Source organism: Cryptomeria japonica, chromosome 8, assembly GCF_030272615.1.
Source record: "Cryptomeria japonica chromosome 8, Sugi_1.0, whole genome shotgun sequence".
In the NCBI taxonomy this organism is placed as follows: domain Eukaryota; kingdom Viridiplantae; phylum Streptophyta; class Pinopsida; order Cupressales; family Cupressaceae; genus Cryptomeria; species Cryptomeria japonica.
In genome coordinates this window covers 553,748,184-553,766,920 of record NC_081412.1, presented here as the reverse complement: position 1 = coordinate 553,766,920, position 18,737 = coordinate 553,748,184, and the positions used below count along the sequence as shown (strand labels likewise).

The window sequence follows — 18,737 nt, the reverse complement described above, 5'->3', positions numbered from 1 at the left end:
CATGGAAGAAGATTCTCTTCCATATTTTCACTATAATGATTCAAAATTCAATTTAGAGGACTGAAGAAGTACAATAAATAGTAAAAAGAAAGTAATAAAAATGTGCACAGGTTAAAACAAATGATAGAGCTTCTAACATTTGGCTCCAAATTTCTAATACACCGAAATAATTTCACTGTTTAACATTTTCAATTAGAAACTCAAAATTATGCAGTAAACCAACAAACAATCAGCACATGTTCTAGTTTCATAAGGACGTTACAATTGCTATCTCTTCTTCTTTCTGTTCAAAACCAAATTGAGGTGATTTGTGGGTGATGATCATCATCGAAGTGAGTTCTGTGAGCAAAAGACCCATATCAGGTCGCTCGACCTTATCAGGGTGAGCACATTTGTGAGCTATATTTGCAACAGCCAAGGCTTCTTCTAAAGCAAAGATGTCCCACCCATCCTGTTTAAGTTTAGCATCTACAGCTTGTTCAAAACGATTGTTCTCGATCATGTCCCTTACATATCCTGGAATATGAAACTGACTGGAACCTCGTGCTTGATCAACATGCCTCTGCCCTGTTATCACCTCTAACACAACAATTCCAAAGCTATAAACATCATGTTTATAAGAGAGCTTGTTATTCCAGCAGTACTCTGGAGCCCAATAACCTTTAGTGCCTCATTATCCTTAGCATCCACCATAATATTCTGAGGCTTGATATCAACATGAATGATCTTATTCAGATGTAAGAATTCAATTCCCTTGGCTATACCCATAATCATTCTGAAGCTCTGCTTCCAGCTGTAGGAAAACCTTGTACAATTTCCTCTCAAATAGTCATCTAGATAACACCCATCTATATACATGTAGGCTAAGTAGGATATATTTGCTTCTATACACCAAGCATACAGCTTGTTTATGTTTATGTGTTCCTTTCCCTGCAAAAGATCAACTTCATTTTCAACCCATGTTTTAGTTTCAGGGGATCTGTGTTCTATTTCCTTTATAGCCAAATCTTTACCTTGGAAGATGCCCCTATAAACTCGTGCAAAGCTTCCTTCGCCAATTATGTTAGACTCATGGCAACAGCTTTTTATATAAACTATCTGATTTGGTTGGAGGTTTGTATAAATTTGTGTAGACACCAGTGCCTGGTTGGAGGAGATGCCTGCATCCATCTCAACAATTTTTCCTCTCTCTGCAATCCCAATTGTTCGAATTGGGTTAGGAGTAGTTATTGCTCTAATAGACACCATTTCCAGGTCGGAGGATTTTTCCAAATTCTTTTTTATATTTACAGCTGATGAAGGTAAATGGGAAGTTATCCCCTCTTGTTTTGGCTCGGTTTTGTAGTTGATCTTGTACACGATGAAGATTATAGGCAATAGCACAATCGCAACAACTGCAACAGAAGAAAATCAAAATAATTAAATAACGTTATTGCAAAATGCTTCAGTAATAACAATATGCAATAGTAACAGTAGTTTTTATTGGGGAAAGTAAATTTTGAAAGACACGATTTCTTACCAACTACGATAGAAATTATTTTAGACGATTGTACGTACACTTGATTTAAAAGAATCATTAACAGCTTGAATGAAAGCGTCTGAGTCAATAGTATGTAAATGTCGTTAGTCAATAATGATACGGGAAAAAGGAAAACTAGAATTCCCCAAGCATCAGCAGACTTTACCGGGAGGAGGTTGAAAATTCAGCTGGACGGTTGACATCGGGCCTTTTACCTACGAAAATGAACTTTTACAATGTTTTAAAAAATAATACTTATCTTGAAGTATTATATATAAAACTAATTATCTAAATTTGTTTTCTTGATCTGCAATAACAAGAATCATTTTTATTATTTCATCACGGTCTCCTCTGATCATTTTGCTGATTCAGAAATGCTATTTTAACTAGCATCATGAATAAACATGTTTTTGATGAATTTGTTTTGAACTTTCCCAAACTAGTAAAATATCTTTAAATCATTAATATAAATTCAGGGACTTGAAATAAAAATTCTGCAGTCTAAAAAACAATGTTTTCATATTCTATTGTGTTTAAACCTTCTTTCCTGACATTAGATGACGTAAGTACATTGATTATTTTGCAAATATTTTATCTTACTTTGAATTTAAAATCTAATTTGATATTTTTTATTGAGCACTAAAATGGCTGCGGTTAGACTGGTTACAAAATCACACATCATAACATACCGATCGTCGTCAGTTTTGGTGGATTAAAACTGACTTGTATTAATATAAATTTTGTCTATTTTATTTTTTAAGTTTAATATCAAATTTTTTTAAATATTATTTTATAATTTTACAGTTCAATTTATTTAAGCAGTCTTCTTGTATTCATATTTAATTAAATTAAAAGGGGAGCAAGAAGGGCCAACAACTCAACAAAAAGCAAAACATTAAATAATCCTATCTTTGTCACCTAACTGCTCTAACATGTGAGACAATTAAAATATAATTGTCCACTATCCACAATATTCCAACCTTGCATTCAATCAAAAGCCCATTTGGCTAGATAGTCCCTCACTCCCTAGAATGTGAGTAAAAGAAATAGATTTCAACTAGCGACACAAGATTAAAATTTGTTTAATAAGCAAGGGTAAGTGCAAATTAACATCATCAGACCACTTGTGAATCAGAGTCACAAATTATCCTTTTCCAACCAAGAACACAACCACTCTCCAAGCCATACAAAATGGTGAAAGCCTCCATGTAATAATTTGCATGAAATTGTTTATAAATTGAAAAGATAATCTGGATAACACTAGAGCTATCATGCCCTACACCACCAATATCAGCATGACCGGGATCCCCCATAGAAGTACCATCAACATTTATCTTCAAAAATCCTTGAGGAAGAGGGTGCCATTGACCCATCTAATTAATTTTCCTCAAATATTGTCTACACCTATTCCTCTTTTTTAATTTGTGTGCCGTGTTCTTTGATTGTGTTCAGTTTTTATTCTAATGAACCTGATAAGATTCTTATTTGTTGAATCTACTTGGCCATTACCTTAAGAATAATAGTTAGAAGAATTATTCAAATAAACACCATTACTAATATCCCCATTAGTTTTTTATGTGCCTACAAAATATAATACATTGTCAAAAATATTATGCTCAAGGACACAAAAAATTGTGACCAAGTCTTCATAAAAGTTAAGGATAGCAGTTTCATTTTCCTCTTTTATTAATATAGCTTCTATCCACTTGGTGAAATAATCAATAGTTGTAGGAACTAACTTGTTTCCAAAATTTGAAAATGGGTTAATAGTTTTAATAATATCTAAGCCCCACTTAATGAAGGGTTCTTCAACCTTAATGGGATACAATGTGAAATAGTTTCTAACCTTTCTTTAGCTATGAAAAGGCACAATTCTTGGATTTCCTTACCCATGAGTGTGCGTCCATGAACAAATTAGGCCAATAATAGTTTTTTTTCATAATCTTAAGTGTATTTGACCTTGGTAAAAAATGTTAACCAGTTGTCCTCTCATAGAATTTGTGTAAAACCTTGTCAAATTTATTAGTTTGCATACACCTTATCAACACTCTATTAGTATGATGGTGTCGTTCATGCGGGAAAATGCAGGTTGTCGAACCAGGGAACCGATGCCCTAGCTCATGGGCGACAGTACTTGCAGGTGCATCAGGGGAGGGCAGTGGAGGAGTGTGTAGGGCAGGGAGCAGCCGAGGGTGTTTGTTGTGCGTGGTTGGGGTTCAATATTTTCTGCAGGGCGAGGGTTTCTAGTGGGGCAGGGGGCTACAGTTGGCTCCACCTCTCGGTGGTGTTTGGGAGGGGTGGGGTCTTGGGTGTCGTGCCTTCTAGTGTGCCCCTTTGGGGTGTGGGTTCCTTACTTTTTTTAGATCCAATGACAAGTATTGGTGGTGAGGCCTCGAAGGCACCTCCCACCATGGATTTTCATGGTGCGGTGGGTTCAAAATCCCCATCCTAAAGTATGAATACTTTTGACAATAATCTTTTTTCCTCAGATTCGAAGTCTAGTAGTGCTAGTAGCTCTCGCATTATGAAGATTGTTGGTGTAAATAAATATTCTTTATGGATATTATTACACTTACTTAAGTTAACTTAGGATAATGCATTTTATAGTAGTTTGGATATGAGACACTTGGGTGTTTGTGTCACATTGGGATAGTGTGTGTAGGAGAAATTCCACCTTTAATGGTGTTGATCTTGTTATTACACTATCATATCCACTTATTGTGGAGTGATAATTCCACCTTCGGTGGGTGATCCACCTCATGTGGAATATTATATTATTTCTCCTACCTACCCACACCTATTTCCTACCTACCCTTGTTTCTCATTGAGCCACATGTCATATTTGTGTGCTCATACATCCATATGGCCTTGCCTATATAAGTAGGCCTCTATTCATTGTATTGGTTAATCTAGTTGATCATTTTTATATTGATGAGAATACAGTTTGTTCTTGTCATTCTATTGTCTCTTTTATGCTTTTCATTGTGCCCTTGATCTTGGCAAAATCCAACAAAGATTAATGAATGTCTGGAGAGATGCAGTGAGAGGTCGAGGGTGGTTATTCCTCTAGAGATGGTAGTTGAAGACATTGAATACTTATCAAAACACTCGCTATATTGCAAGTTATTCAGAATGAGGGTTTCTTTGATGTTTTTGGAAAATTGGGCGCATAGGACTTGGGCATCGGAAGGGGAAATGGAGATTATGTTGTTGGCAAACAAATACTTCATGGTTACTTTCAATTGCATGGAGGATCGCAATAGGGTTTTTGAAGGAGACCTGTATTTTTACAACCAGGTGGGGTTGTTCATCAAACCTTGGCATGTGGGGTTTAACCCTTCGAAGGAGCTCCTGAATAGGGTTCTAGTGTGGGTTTGTTTACCATGTTTTTCCAGTGGAATGCTGTCAGGAGGATGTTCTATGGATGCTTGCCACATTGCTTGGGAATCTAGTGGGATCTTCAACACAAACCCTGGGGAGAAAGATAATGACATTTGCGTGTATCTGTGTTGAAATTGATCTTAGTAAACCTTTGCCAAATGCTATAGATATGTGTGCAAGATCTTATTCTTGGGTTCAAGAGTTAGATTATGAGAATTTACCATTTCGGTGTCATATGTGTGATGAGTATGGTCATTTACAACGCAAGTTCCTTAGATATAAACTGGAGGTGCGCCAACCTCAGAAGCCTTCCCATAGCCTAGATGGGGCTTATAAGGGAAAATCTTCTATGTCGGTTGAGGTAGAGGGTGCTGATGGTTTTTTCTCAGTTAAGACAAAGAACAGGAATCAAGGACAAAAGAGGTCCTTACAGGAGAGACGGGAGGAGGATACCTTTAATAGATTCGAGGCCTTGGATGACCTTAGCCAACAGGAAGTGAATCCAAGGTTAATCCCTTTGGATCAAGGTGCATCAGGGGGGTTCTGGAAAGAGTGATTGAGGACTTTACCTAGGCTCTATAAGTGGTTGGAAGTTAGCAAATAGAGATGGATCAACCAGTAGGGGTCCAGTTGGGACTCACTTTCGGTTCGGAAGTGAATTTGGTTGGGGGGGAAGGTTCTTCGACAGCTCTGAAATTGGAATCGGCTAGGGTTAAAAGTAATAAGACCTCTGTTCACCTGGGTCTACATCAGAAAGATATTAAGAAAAGTGCTTTGAAGAAGAACTCAAAGGTTGGTAGAAAGAAGGATTTGGATAAGATCAAATTGATGAGGGAGAATTTTGTTGAGTCAGGATCAGTAAAGACTTTGTATTCTCACTTTTCCAATCCTCCAAAATGATTGCCCTAGACAAAAAGTTGTTCGGGAATCGATTAGGAATCATTCACCTGATGTCCTGTTCTTGCAAGAAACTAAAATTTTAGTGGAGAGTATGATGGGTTTGGTGTCAAAGCTCTAGGGGCAAGGTGAGTGTCAATGTGTTGGGGCAGCTGGTTCCTCTAGAGGGGTGGCCTGCCTTTGGAACCCATTGAGGATTCATCCTATTTGGTGGGTTGCTTCCAAATGTTCTTTGTCTGGGGTTGCTTGTAGTCTTGAGACTGGGGAATATATCTTGTTTATAAATATATCTAGGGAAGTAGAATTTATGGTCTCACATTTCTTTTATGTGAGGGCTATTCCCTTTTCATCCCTAGATTATGGCAGGAGATTTCAATACCATTTTGGAGCTATGTGAGAAGAAGGGTAGTGTTATGCATTTGGAACCTTATTCTTTCCTTCTCTGGGATAGTATATCTTCATTTCATCTTGTTGACATCAAGCCTAGTAATGGTTTGTTCACTTGGAACAACAGGAGGGTAGGGGAGTATTGGATTGGAGAGAGGTTGGACTGCTTTCTAGTCTCTAGTTTTTAGGTTGGTGGGGGGTGGTCCACATGTTCGGAGATTCTTGAGTGGAGAGGATCAGACCACTAGACCATAAAGTTGGTGTCTTCTTCTGCTCGGGTGGCTTGCACTCCTTCATTCAAATTCCAGCTTATGTCACTGCGAGATCATTCTTTGTAGGACCATGTGGCGGGGTGGTGGAGGAAAGGGAAGCTAGCTTTTGGCACTACCATTTACACTTTTGTCAAACAACTACAATTTGTTAAGGATCAACTTAAATGGTGGAATTGCTAGTGTTTCAGGAATATTTTTTCAAGATAAGAAAGTTTCTCATATTAAGTTGAATAGAATTACAAGGCTTATAAGAGATCAGGGTTTGTCTGAAGTCTTGCCTAGGGAGGAAGACAAGGCTGTCAAGGATTTAGAGGAATGGGAGCTTAGGGAGCAAATCTATTGGAAACATAGAGCTCGTATTGATTGGCTTCAAGCGAGGGACAAGAATACTATGTTCTTCTTTAATTTAGTGAAAGAAAGAAGACATGGTAATTCTATTCCTGTATTGATCAATGATAGAGGGGAGAAGTGTTTATCCCTGCAAGAGATCTCTAGGGAGGCTTTACATTATTTTCAGTCCCTATTTAGTGAGGATACTCAGGAGGATTCGGAAGAGGAGAACCAAGTTCTTGCTTGTATTCCTTCTCTATTTACTAGGGAGATGAATGAGAAACTTATGGGTCCTATTTTGCTAGAGGAACTAGAGAGGATTGTTTTTCTCAGGAGGAAAGGAAAAGCCCCTGGTCCGGATGGGTTCCTAATTGATTTTTTTCAACATTTCTAGGATATCATCAAGTTGGATTTATTGGAGGTGGTCTAGGAGTCTCAAAGGAATAAGAAGATTCTTCGGGCTTTGAATGCGACTTTCATTGCACTAATCCCCAAGTGTGAGGGGGTTGACTAGCTAGGCTAGTTCCGCCCTATCATCTCCAAGTTGATGGTGGAGAGGCTGAAGAATTATCTGGGAGATGTCATCTCTGAGGAGTAGAGTGGGTTTGTGGAAGGTAGCCAAATCCTGGATGGTGTGGTCATTGTTACTAAGGCCATTCATTCTATGGCAGCTTCCAAGGAAAAAGCTATGTTTATTAACCTGGATATGGCTAAGGCTTATGATAGAATCCACTGGTCTTTTCTCTAGAAGATCCTTAGGGCCTTTGGGTTTGCTGATGAATGGATTCAATGGGTAATGAGTTGTGTTACATGAACCTCCTTTTCTATGTTAATCAATGGAGATCATACAGAGTTGTTTGGGGCTTCTAGGGGTCTTCGCCAAGGGAACACCCTCTCCCCATACTTATTCATTCTTATAGCTGAGGGTCTGGGGAGCTTGATTAAGCATAATGTGGGTCTAGGTACTATTCAAGGTTAGAATTGGGGAAATGACTTGCAACCTCAATCCCATTTGCATTTTGTTGATGACACAACCCTGATGGGAATAGCTTGGATTAGAGAAGTCTCGAATCTATGCAAAGTCTTGGATGCTTATCTTGTCACTTCGGGCCAGTTGATAAATGAGGATAAATCTTTCATTATCTTCTTCTACACACCTGGAAATATTTAGAGGAGGATTGCTCATATCCTGAGGTTCCAGGTCAGTTCTCTTCCCTTGACTTATCTAGGTATACCTATCTCTACTGGTAACCCTCCCAGGGATTCATGGTAGAGTATCCTGGACAAATTTCACATGAAGGATGAACATTGGACACATAGATGATTATCCTTTGCTGGGAGGGTTCAACTGATCCAGTCGGCAGTTCATGCTCTTCTGATCTATTGGTCTATTCTCCAAGTGGCTCCTAAGTGGTTCCTAAATGGATTGGATTCTCTGGCAAGGTAGTTCTTATGGGCAAGCAACCTATCCTCCTACAAATGGTGTCTTGTAAATTAGGACTTGGTGTGTAGCCTGAAGCAGTTGGGTGGGCTCGACTTAAGGTAGTATATTTTATTTGGAGAGGCTTTGGTGGCTAAATCGTATTGGAGGTGGTGTGTTGAATAGTATCGAGGCTGGGTTAAGATTTTGGCCTACAAATACATGCAAAGGATCTCAAGGGAGGAAATCCCAAGATATCCACTTGAGGGAAAAGGTTCCTCGACTTGGGGTACTCTCAAGAAAGGGGCTTCTCTTATTAAGGAAGGACTTTTTTGGATATGTAAGAGGGGGGAAGAGGTACTTTTCTGGCTCGAATCTTGGGATGGGTATCCCCCCATCCTAGATCGATTTCCAAACCTTGGGAACCTCTTCGAGAGGTTCATGGAAGCTAGATGGTCTAGGGTGAGCGACTTTAAGGCTATTTATAGGTGTGGGCATTTGGAGTTGGAACGGTGGAAGGCTCCTAATGAATGGCTAATTGCTAGTATGGATGATGAGTGTGTAGAGCTATCTGGCATTTTGATAAGTAGACACTCCATATCCCTTAAGGGTAGGGATAGACTTGCTTTGTCTTCGAATCCCAAGGGTGTTTTTACAGTTTCTAGTGGTTACCAGAAGTTGTTGTCCTGAAGATTGGAGGGGAGGGAGGTGCTTTGGTGGAAACAGGTGTGGAATAATTTTTTGTGGCCGAAATGTAATTTTTTTTCTTGGACTTTGGCTTTGAACAGATGTCTTACCTGGGATAACATTCATAAGAGGGGTTTCCTTGGGCCTTCCATCTGTGTTTTGTGTGGTAATGGGGAGGAGGATTCCTCACACCTATTCTTCAGATGTCCATTCTCGCTGCAAATTTTTCACTATTGGTGGGGGTTATGGAAGGATCCTTATGTTCATGCAAAATCTTTGGTTGATTTTTGGAGCAGTTTGGGTAGGCCCCCCTTTCCCGACCTCTTTTCTTCAGACTGTTTGGCATATTGGGCTCATTTTCATATTGTGGCAAATTTGGCTGGAGAGGAATAGGAGGATCTTTAGGGGGGCCAGATTGCTAGTTCAACAAGTGTGGAATAGACTTATTGGTATGATTCAGGAAATGGTGCAAGCTAAATGTGTGGTTAATTTTACTCTAGATAGAGGAGAGGCTAATATTGTGAGTGGGTTGGACCTGCAGGAGATAACACCAGCCTCGACATGTGTCAGGAGAGGTAGACGTGCTATAAAAAAGGTTCAAAGGATGGGAAGGTAGATGCCCCCTCAAGAGCCCCCTCAAGAGGAGTCCATCAAGATTAACACTGATGGCTCATCTAGGGGTAACCTGGATCCTGCTGGGATTGGTGGAGTTGGTAGGGATAGTAGGGGAGAGGTGGTTTTATTCTTCTCAGTGCATAAAGGGAGGCATTCTAATAAATTTATGGAAGGATTATAAATTTTATATTCTATGGAGCGGGCCCTAGAGTTGGGATGGTGAAAGGTTATCTACAAATTAGATTCATAAATTATTGTTAACTTGTTGAAGGAGCAGAAGGTGAGTGGGGTTCATTGGTAGTTGGCAGGGTTTGTTCACCAAATTCTTGAAATTAGTTCTGTGATGTAGGAGGTATCCTTCATCCACATCCTTCGTGAGTGGAATTGAGCCGCTGATTGCTTGGCTAAGTGGGCCTTGGAACATGATGATGACTGGAAAGTTGAAGGTTGGGAGCAACTCTCCCCAGATTACCGTAAGATCTACATAAGATATTTGCTAAGGATATGGTTAGTTATGAAGCCAGCTGATCTTGGGTTGGACTTGAGGTCCCCCTGGGGCCTTGAGATTCTGGTTCTCCCTTGGGTTGGGCTTGCGGTTCCTCATGGGGCTTTGAGACTCTGGTTCTCTTTTGTAATTGTTGATTCCATTCTTTAATAAAATTTTTACCCCTTAATTCAAAAAACACACCATTAACATTTTTCTTGAATAGCACACCATTTCAAAGAACATAAGGAATACATTGTCATCTATAATACCTTATTATATCTCTATATATATCTTGTAGACACTCACTAGTTTGTAGGAAGTGGACCATGTCGTGCACCTATCTTGAGGAAGAAGTAGGCATTGTTATTTGGGAATCATCTTGGAGGACTACTTAGATAACATCCTTTAAATATCTTCATTTTTCTTTCACCCATCAACTAAATATTCACAAAAACCTTTTCCTCTAACCAACTTAGTTACCTTAATTTTAATGTCATATTCCATCACCTTAGTGATACAACCAAATCTTTTGTCACTCAAATATTTGTTCATAAAAAATTCCTTAACACTTGGGTGAAAAACCATTAAATAATTTTTTTTGTTTGAAATCAAATGTGTAAACTTTCTAAGGATCCTAATAGAAGAAAGAACATTTTTTAACAAGAGAATACCTTGATTCATACAATTTAAAGCCTTTTCTTATAAAGTCTATTTCCCACACCAAACCTTTGTCATTCTTTTAGACTAGCCTAAGTGAAATGGTGACCAGATTTTTATAAGCAATACAATATAAAATTATTTAAAAAATCAATATTTATAAGTGTAAATGGCACTTCTTTAAGGATTTTTTTATGTCATTGAAAATTATTTTCCCTTCCCTTGTCCAACTAAAAGGAAAGCTTTCCTTCAACATAGATGTAAGTGATTGAAAAAGATCAACAATATCTAGTACATACCTCCTAACAAAGTTTACTACTCCTAAAAATGTTTTAAACCTTTCATTTGAGCTAGTAGAGACAAAGATAATATAGAACTTACCCCTTTTGGATCAATTTTGTTATGATGCTTGGAAACCACATGAACAAAGAAGCCTACCTTCATTTAAAAAAAAATGCACTTCTTTAGGTTAAGTGATATATCATATTCTCTAGATATATCAAAGGCTTGCCTCAAATGAGAAAAGTTCTTTTTAGTTTCCTTATAAAAACACTTAAATATCATATAAGATATAGAAGCATAATATTATGCACTAATCATTGGAAAGATATATCCACGACTCTTTGAAAAGTTACTCTAGCATTGGATAAAATAGAAGGCATATTCTTGTGAGCCATTGTTCCCATTTGGTTGTGAAGGATATCTTATGTTAATCTTCTACATTCACCAAAATTTGATTATACTTAGAATAGCCATCAAGTAAGGAAAAAAATTTAGAGCATAAATTTTTTTGCAATATTTTCTTTATGAAAGGAAATCAGTAGTGGTCTTTGAGTAAGGCTCTTTTGAAGTGTCAAAAATCTATACATAACTTCATATCTCCATTATTTATACTAATTACAAAATTTTGGAGACCTATGAGGTGTGTTTAATATGAAAGGTAATATTGCTGTCAACAACTTGTTTAGTTCCCTTTTCATGAGTGGCTCGAGATTGGGATTTAAAGGTCTTTACTTTATCCTATTGGTTTAGCATCAATTTCTAGTTGAATGGAAGGTTAGGCAGTTTTAGGATCAAAACCTTTCAGATATGAGTATTTCCAATAAAAAACATCATGATATTCCTGGAATTTATAGTGAACAAAACTATGTTTTCATTTGAATGTACATACCTTTTGAGGAATGAGAAATTTTTGTTTGAATTTCTTGACCTCTTCTTAATGGTCTTTTAAATTTGCATGATGACTTTTCCTTTCTTGGTTTGGTCATTAGAACTAAAAACGGATGCTAAAATGAACAATGCTTTGGATAAAGTTGTTGTTTTTTTAGTTTTATGATTTGATCACTATACTATTGTTGCAATTCTTCTTAGTTAATATGTGAAAACTAAGGTTCTTCTTGGAAAAAATCAATATTTTCTAGTATTTGTGAAAGACCTAGCAATGAACATGATTGTTACGTACAAAAGGTCATACCACCACTTTAACATACCACTATTGATATAACTTGGGATGCCATACTTAGCTCCTATTTTAGCCAATATATCGACATGCTTATTCTGATTTCTATGTATGCATAGCAAGTTAAAGTCATCAATAGAAATCAGAATAAGCATGTCGATATATTGGCCAATATATTGACATGCTCCTATTTTAGCCGGTATTGAGAACTTTCAAATCAATTTCTATACTAATGGGAATTCCAAGGCTAAAAAGCCACTTCCTTGCCTTCAGAACCCATCCTAGGCTAATGCTTTAGTTTCTTAAATTTCAGTAAATCAATCCTAAAAGTTACATATCAATATTTTTAAGGTAAACCCTCAATGTAAAGTTATACAAAGCACAATTCAGAGTGGTAGAAATTCTTAATCAAATCGGAAAAGTTTCAGCGGCTGCAACCATTAGACAAACAAAGAAACACTAAAATATAATACTTTGAAACGCTTAGGAAATGGTGTCCAAAACAAAACAATAGAGCAGTTAAATGTTGAATTAGGATTAAATTTTCTAGACATTCACACCTTAAAATATCAGATCTCACAATATTTGAATTGGATAGCTCTTTCCTCTTCAAGTCGAAAAGCACGTACGTAGGCAGCTTCTGAACATTGCAAATCACACAACAACAAAACATTTTGAATGATCAACAAACAGAATGAAAACTTCCTTTTATACAGCTCAACTGCAATGATAAACAGAACTATATTACCTTCACAATAGATGGATCATCCCCTGATTTTTCTAATTGTTTCTCAAGGGCAGTCCAACCAAAATAACGAGACTAGGCCAAAACATTCACTTGAGGAAGAAATTGCGTTCACAATATGATAGTCTTCCTCCGTATTTATATATAACGTATGTGGGGTGAAATAGGACAGAACATTCATTTTTTACACCCGATTTTCCTGGTTGCATAAACAAACTTGGTGAACATATTAGTTAATCTTAATCTGTACCACTAATGGAGCTTTCTTCTGAACATATTGCTTGGAATCAGAGAGGACGTATATGGAAGGAAGATAATAAATTATATAACTCAACCACTTTGGAGATAGTTCAGTGTAAGGTCTTCAACCACATTGTTTATAATTTCCTTACAATTGATTTGATGTTATCGGTTAATATTTTCTAAATTAGGAATAAAGTTTAAGTTAAATTCTAATCTTTTCTAAATTATAGATAAGGTTGAAAATTAAATTTTGTACTGGGGATTATAAGTTAAATAATTAAAATTAATATAGAATATTACAAGTAGAAAAATAGAAATGAACATGTGTTCAAGGTAAATGAAAACAAAGATAAAAGGGAGATTGAAAAGTGGATGTTTCTTTTTTGAAGTCATTTAGACAAAGTCATCTACATTTAACATTTAGTAATATAATGGGCAAATACAAAAAATAAGAGACCAAATACACCTTTTTGTCTCATATAAGACATAACATGAGGTTTTCATGTGTAGATAAAAGAAAATAGAGCACCTCATGTGAAATCAATCAATCACCTTGTCAAAAGAAAATAAAGACCATATAGTAGTGGGATCATATTGTGAAGTTTGCTAAATCATCATCAAAAGATTGCAACAATGTTCTCAAAAATTGAGAAGGTATATTAGATAGTTTTTATTGTAAAAAAATAATCATACAAAAATATAGAAATGGTTTTGAATGAATTTTATCCAAATTTATGAAGAATTAAAAGTCTCCCAGTAGGTCATGAAAACCCTCATCTCTAACGTAGATTTTATAAGTGACCAAATTAACACATGGTCAAGTAAGAAAGGACAACAAAAAATAGTTATGCTAAAAAATTTCCTATGAGAAATTAAAGAAAATAAAATATTAAAATCTTACTTGCGTGCTTAAGTTAATCCTCCTTACACAATAGTTATATTAGGTTCTTTATTTAGTGGTAGCAATATTTAGAATAACTTTTTGAATAGGTGATGGATATGATATTGAATAAGGTTACAATTACTTAAAAATATTAATATTTAATATAAAATTATAAGTTTAAATTTTATATTAAAGTAAATGAAAAAAAAAATTGACCAAATTTTATAAAAAATATTATCAAAATATTCTATTGAAACAATAATACGAATTAAATTCACAATCTTTCTTTATTAAATGAGAAGCAATTTAAAAATATTATTCCTCGGTATTATAAGTGAGCATGGTGTTGACATACAAATAGTCGGCAACAAAATAATGAATAAAAAAATTGAATATAGTGACGTAGGCAGCAAGGTTTTGGAATCCATTCATTAAAAAACAAAAAATATATATAACGTACGGAAGCCCATTTTGTATAGTTTACTAAGATAAAGAAGAATATTAATTTATATAGTTTTATATTTCCATTTGTCGTTGGAGAGGTTAGGTTTGTCATTTAATATTTCCATTTCTCGTTGGGGAGGTTTGGTTTATCATTTAATTTTTTTTATTTAAATTTTATATACTTTTTAATAACTTTTGAGAATATAATTGTTATATTTTTAATGCGTATGTAATAAAAGATTTGAATTGTGTTTATATAATTTTTATTAGTTTGAGAGATATTATAGCAATCATTATTTTTTAAATAGCTTAAATAGTTATTAATCATTGTCCTTTTCAATTAATCAATTTTGAAAAAAATTTCAAACTAAAATAAATTTTTATCTTTTCATAAATCAATATTCAAATTTTTTTTTAAAAATTATTTAAAAACTGATTTATTTGTCATATAAGTGTATATTATTTTTAGTTTTTGTGGATGGGCGGTCTATTTTTTTCGATCAAATAGTATGCACTGTAGAAAACTGGATGCAAGACGATCAAGATGATCTCAAGCGTCCATACTTTCAAATTTTTGCGGTCTCTAAGCTTAAAATCATGGCCATTCTTTAACTCTTGCGATTCTTGTCCAAATTAGTCGTTTAAAACCTCAAAACAACGTAGTTTTTACTATGCTTTTATATCTCCCAATGCGGCCGCAGCTCGGATCGATCCCGTGACCAGAATGTCATTTCTAAAAGCTCCCGCAATGATTTAGAATTTTATAAATAAATAAAATTTCACCTCCAAAATATTTTTTCATCGTGAAGTGAAAGTGAGTTTTCTGCGGAGGCAAAGAGTCTTTTAAACTCCCACTCTTCACCTTCGATTACTATTTAATAATTATATTTTATTAGCTAATAATGCTTTTAATTATATGTTCGACTGCCATATAAAAGCCACCAGAAAAGATAATGATAGCAAAAGATTAAAAGCTATTTTCCAATTACTTCAACCTTCACAAGTTCCTATGATCTGTTTTTATTACGCCGAAGGCATTCCCTATATGAGATTGAGAAGCTCATTTTGTTCATCAACGATGCACAGTCATCGAGAGATAGAGCAAGACCATTGCACTCTCCGGAGCCATCGATTCATTTATGTCGGTGCATATTATTCATGCCCTGTCATATCTCTCACCATCAATGCCTCTGTATACGATGGGACAACAAAATAGATTTTTGTCCGCTCTACTCTAGGTTGAAAACTGCAAGCATTTACAAGCTCCCTCCTCTTCTTCTTTGTCTCTTTTTTACTATAAAAATCCCTCGAGTTCTTGAATGAGGACATTTTCTGGCCATTTGTGCACCTTTGTCATCAAAGAAGGGTTGATTGTAAGCATGAGATCACAAACCCATTTTGATCAATAAATCTGTCGTCGTTGAGATCAGTTGCTTCAATCATCTCTTTGAAATGATCATCACTCATCTCTTCTATCTCCAACAGATTTGCATTCTTGTTCAAGCTCTGCAAAGTTAATATGCCTTTCTTGCATCTGACAAAAGACTGATGCAAGATGACCTCTCTCCCTAATTTGATTAACACATATATACAAAAATAATATTTGCCTCTCTAAATTCTTCATTGTCTGATATGCCCCTTGATTCCCCTGTGGCAGTTCGCTTCACCTCTTCTTTCACCATTTCAAGCTCTTGACTAGGAGCTGAATGGTCATAAAACTTGTATGCAAGTTTTTAATGCCTTTCCAATAAATCTATTTCAGCCAAACACATACCTTCCACTTCAATTGCATCAGCTATGAAGTAAGCCACTTCAACAAATTCATTCTGTACATGTCTTATCACAATGAACCATGAGACTACAATTCGATGAGATATTATGTCAAACAGTTTAAGTGCCATGTTTATGCTTCCACATTTTGCAGACATGTCTATCGGAGTAGTCGCAAATACAAGACCTGACCTAATTCCCTTATCCATTACACTCAGATGGATGTCAAAACATTGTTTTCAAGCTCCCATTTTGGCATGGTCTGGGATGATCAATTTCTTTTAAAAATAAAAGAATTTCTTTACTTTCACACTCAATTAGAAATGGTCCCTATTGCCTATGATGCCTTACAATCCAAACATAAATCGTAGATGACATTTGTACAATGAAAGCACTTCTAGAGTCCAATGCATCTGGACTAGGATGAAAAAATTATTTTGGTACCGAATATAGAGGAGCATATGAAAAATACGGAGCCATTCAAAATATCCATAGAAGAGATTTTGGGCTCAAGGGTGTAGCAGGGATTTTCTTATTGTACTATGGTAACTGGCTTAGAAAGCCTACGATGCGATTTGTGATACGTCGATATGCTTTTACATGCAAAATATGTTTATAAATCTCTGACCTTTACTCCAAATGAGATGCAAATACCATGGAGGTTGATCAAGAAATCCCCTTGAAATAATGCACAAACACTCCCCTTCTTTGTTCTCTTACCTCCTTAACATAATCAAACACATCACACACTATGCTTGTTATCATTTAGTACATGAGCTATACCATTTTGATGGAGAGATGTCGATGAGACCACCAAACACAACAAAACTAAATAAAACAAATAAAGAGATGTTTATCACCTATCTGGCTCGTGTGCTCTTGCATCAAAGACATAAGCCATTTGCAAAGCTTTCCCATTAACTCCTGTTCTCCCAATTTATCTGCCATCATAGGAAAATAGATTTCTTATAGGATCGAAGGCTAATTTGTGTGGCTAAGGCATAGAAGTTGCCTTCATTTTAATACCTCCTTCTAGGAAAATGCTTTACCATCAGTTCTTCCACTTGGATGGATAAGAAACACTAGTGATATAATTCACCACATAAAAATCAATAGATTCAATTGTTCAAAATTTGATTTCTAAACACCCTTCACTCTTTCCTACCCTACAAAAAGAAGTGCATTTGAATATAAAATAAATTAATTGGTTAAAATCTAATATCAGATTTTCATAATCCATAATTTTGACCATTGTTGTAATGAGGTGGATTAGATTGTGTGCAAGGCTTTTACATCAACAATTCATATTATACTTTGTGATCCATCCATCGTTATTTCTATATTAGATTGTGTGAGAGTTTTTTACATCAACTTTTAGGATAACACACTAACATAATTTAATCTAAAAATAATAGCAATCATGATTACCACTTTCTTATAGATTGGGTTAAACTAATCCATTTTTCCAAAACAAGGTTATAACATCTATGGAGGTTCATAACTCTCACAACTATGAACTCCCCTTTTGTCTCAAATATACTCTAGTTTGATTCAGTACTTATCTTTTATTCAATTCATCACCAAAGATACAAAAAAAACTTCTTTCTTATTCTCATCATGTTATCCCCATATAAATTTATCACCTCCCTACAATAGTCTAACAATTTAGTGTAGAAGAAAAGTGAGATCAAATCAATAGTCCCAAAATTCCAACAATACAATGCAAGAGAAAAGAACTTGAAAAAAACAATAGTTCCTTCTTACTTTTTCTCTCCATTGTTTGTTCTATTAGCTCATGGTCCAAATAAATTATAAGTTGAAATGGGAAGGAGAAAAGAAATATTTTTTTTTGATTCTCAACTTTGATTTTCACTTTGGGCATATAGGCATACTTTTTCATGTCACAAATAACAACAAATAGCCGTATCTTTTCAAGATTCATTAACCCATACAACTTCAGGAGTGGGGGCCTACTTTTGTTAATTCTATTGGATAGGTGGTCCCTTATAATTCAAAAAGTATATTTATTGCATTTAAAAAGCATATATTGACTGCTAGGTGTCCTCTTCACAAGGTTATTAACCTAGGTTCCTCTCTCTTCTCAAGAATTGAAATAGAAAATCATTTGCATTTGTTAAAATACTTTGAGCATTTTTTAATTACATCTTTCCTCACTATTAAGTCATGTGCTTTTGTAATAATATACTACACCCTTAGTGTTATTTCCCTACACCATATGCATTCCTACTAATATAATGTAATTTAAAATATATATCATAATAGTGTACATTTATCTCTATATCTCCCTCCCACTCTTCTATCTCTTTCTATCTATATTTTTATTACTTCTTCCTACATATATATCTATCTCTCTCCTTATCTCTATCTCTTTAAGTATCACTTTTATCTCTCTATATCATCCTCAATTTATATCTATCCTTCTCTCACACCCACTCTCCCTTTCTATATATTGAGCTATCTCTTTCCCTCCTCACATTCTTTTACTTTTTCTTCCTCTATTTATCTCTCTTCTTCTCTCCC

General features: G+C 35.5%; 1 pseudogene; it reads right to left on the bottom strand.

Annotated features, from left to right (window-relative positions):
- Positions 1-247: 247 nt before the first annotated feature.
- LOC131067065 (probable serine/threonine-protein kinase At1g01540) lies at positions 248-1,722 on the bottom strand (annotated as a pseudogene).
- Between the last annotated feature and the right edge of the window lie 17,015 nt (positions 1,723-18,737).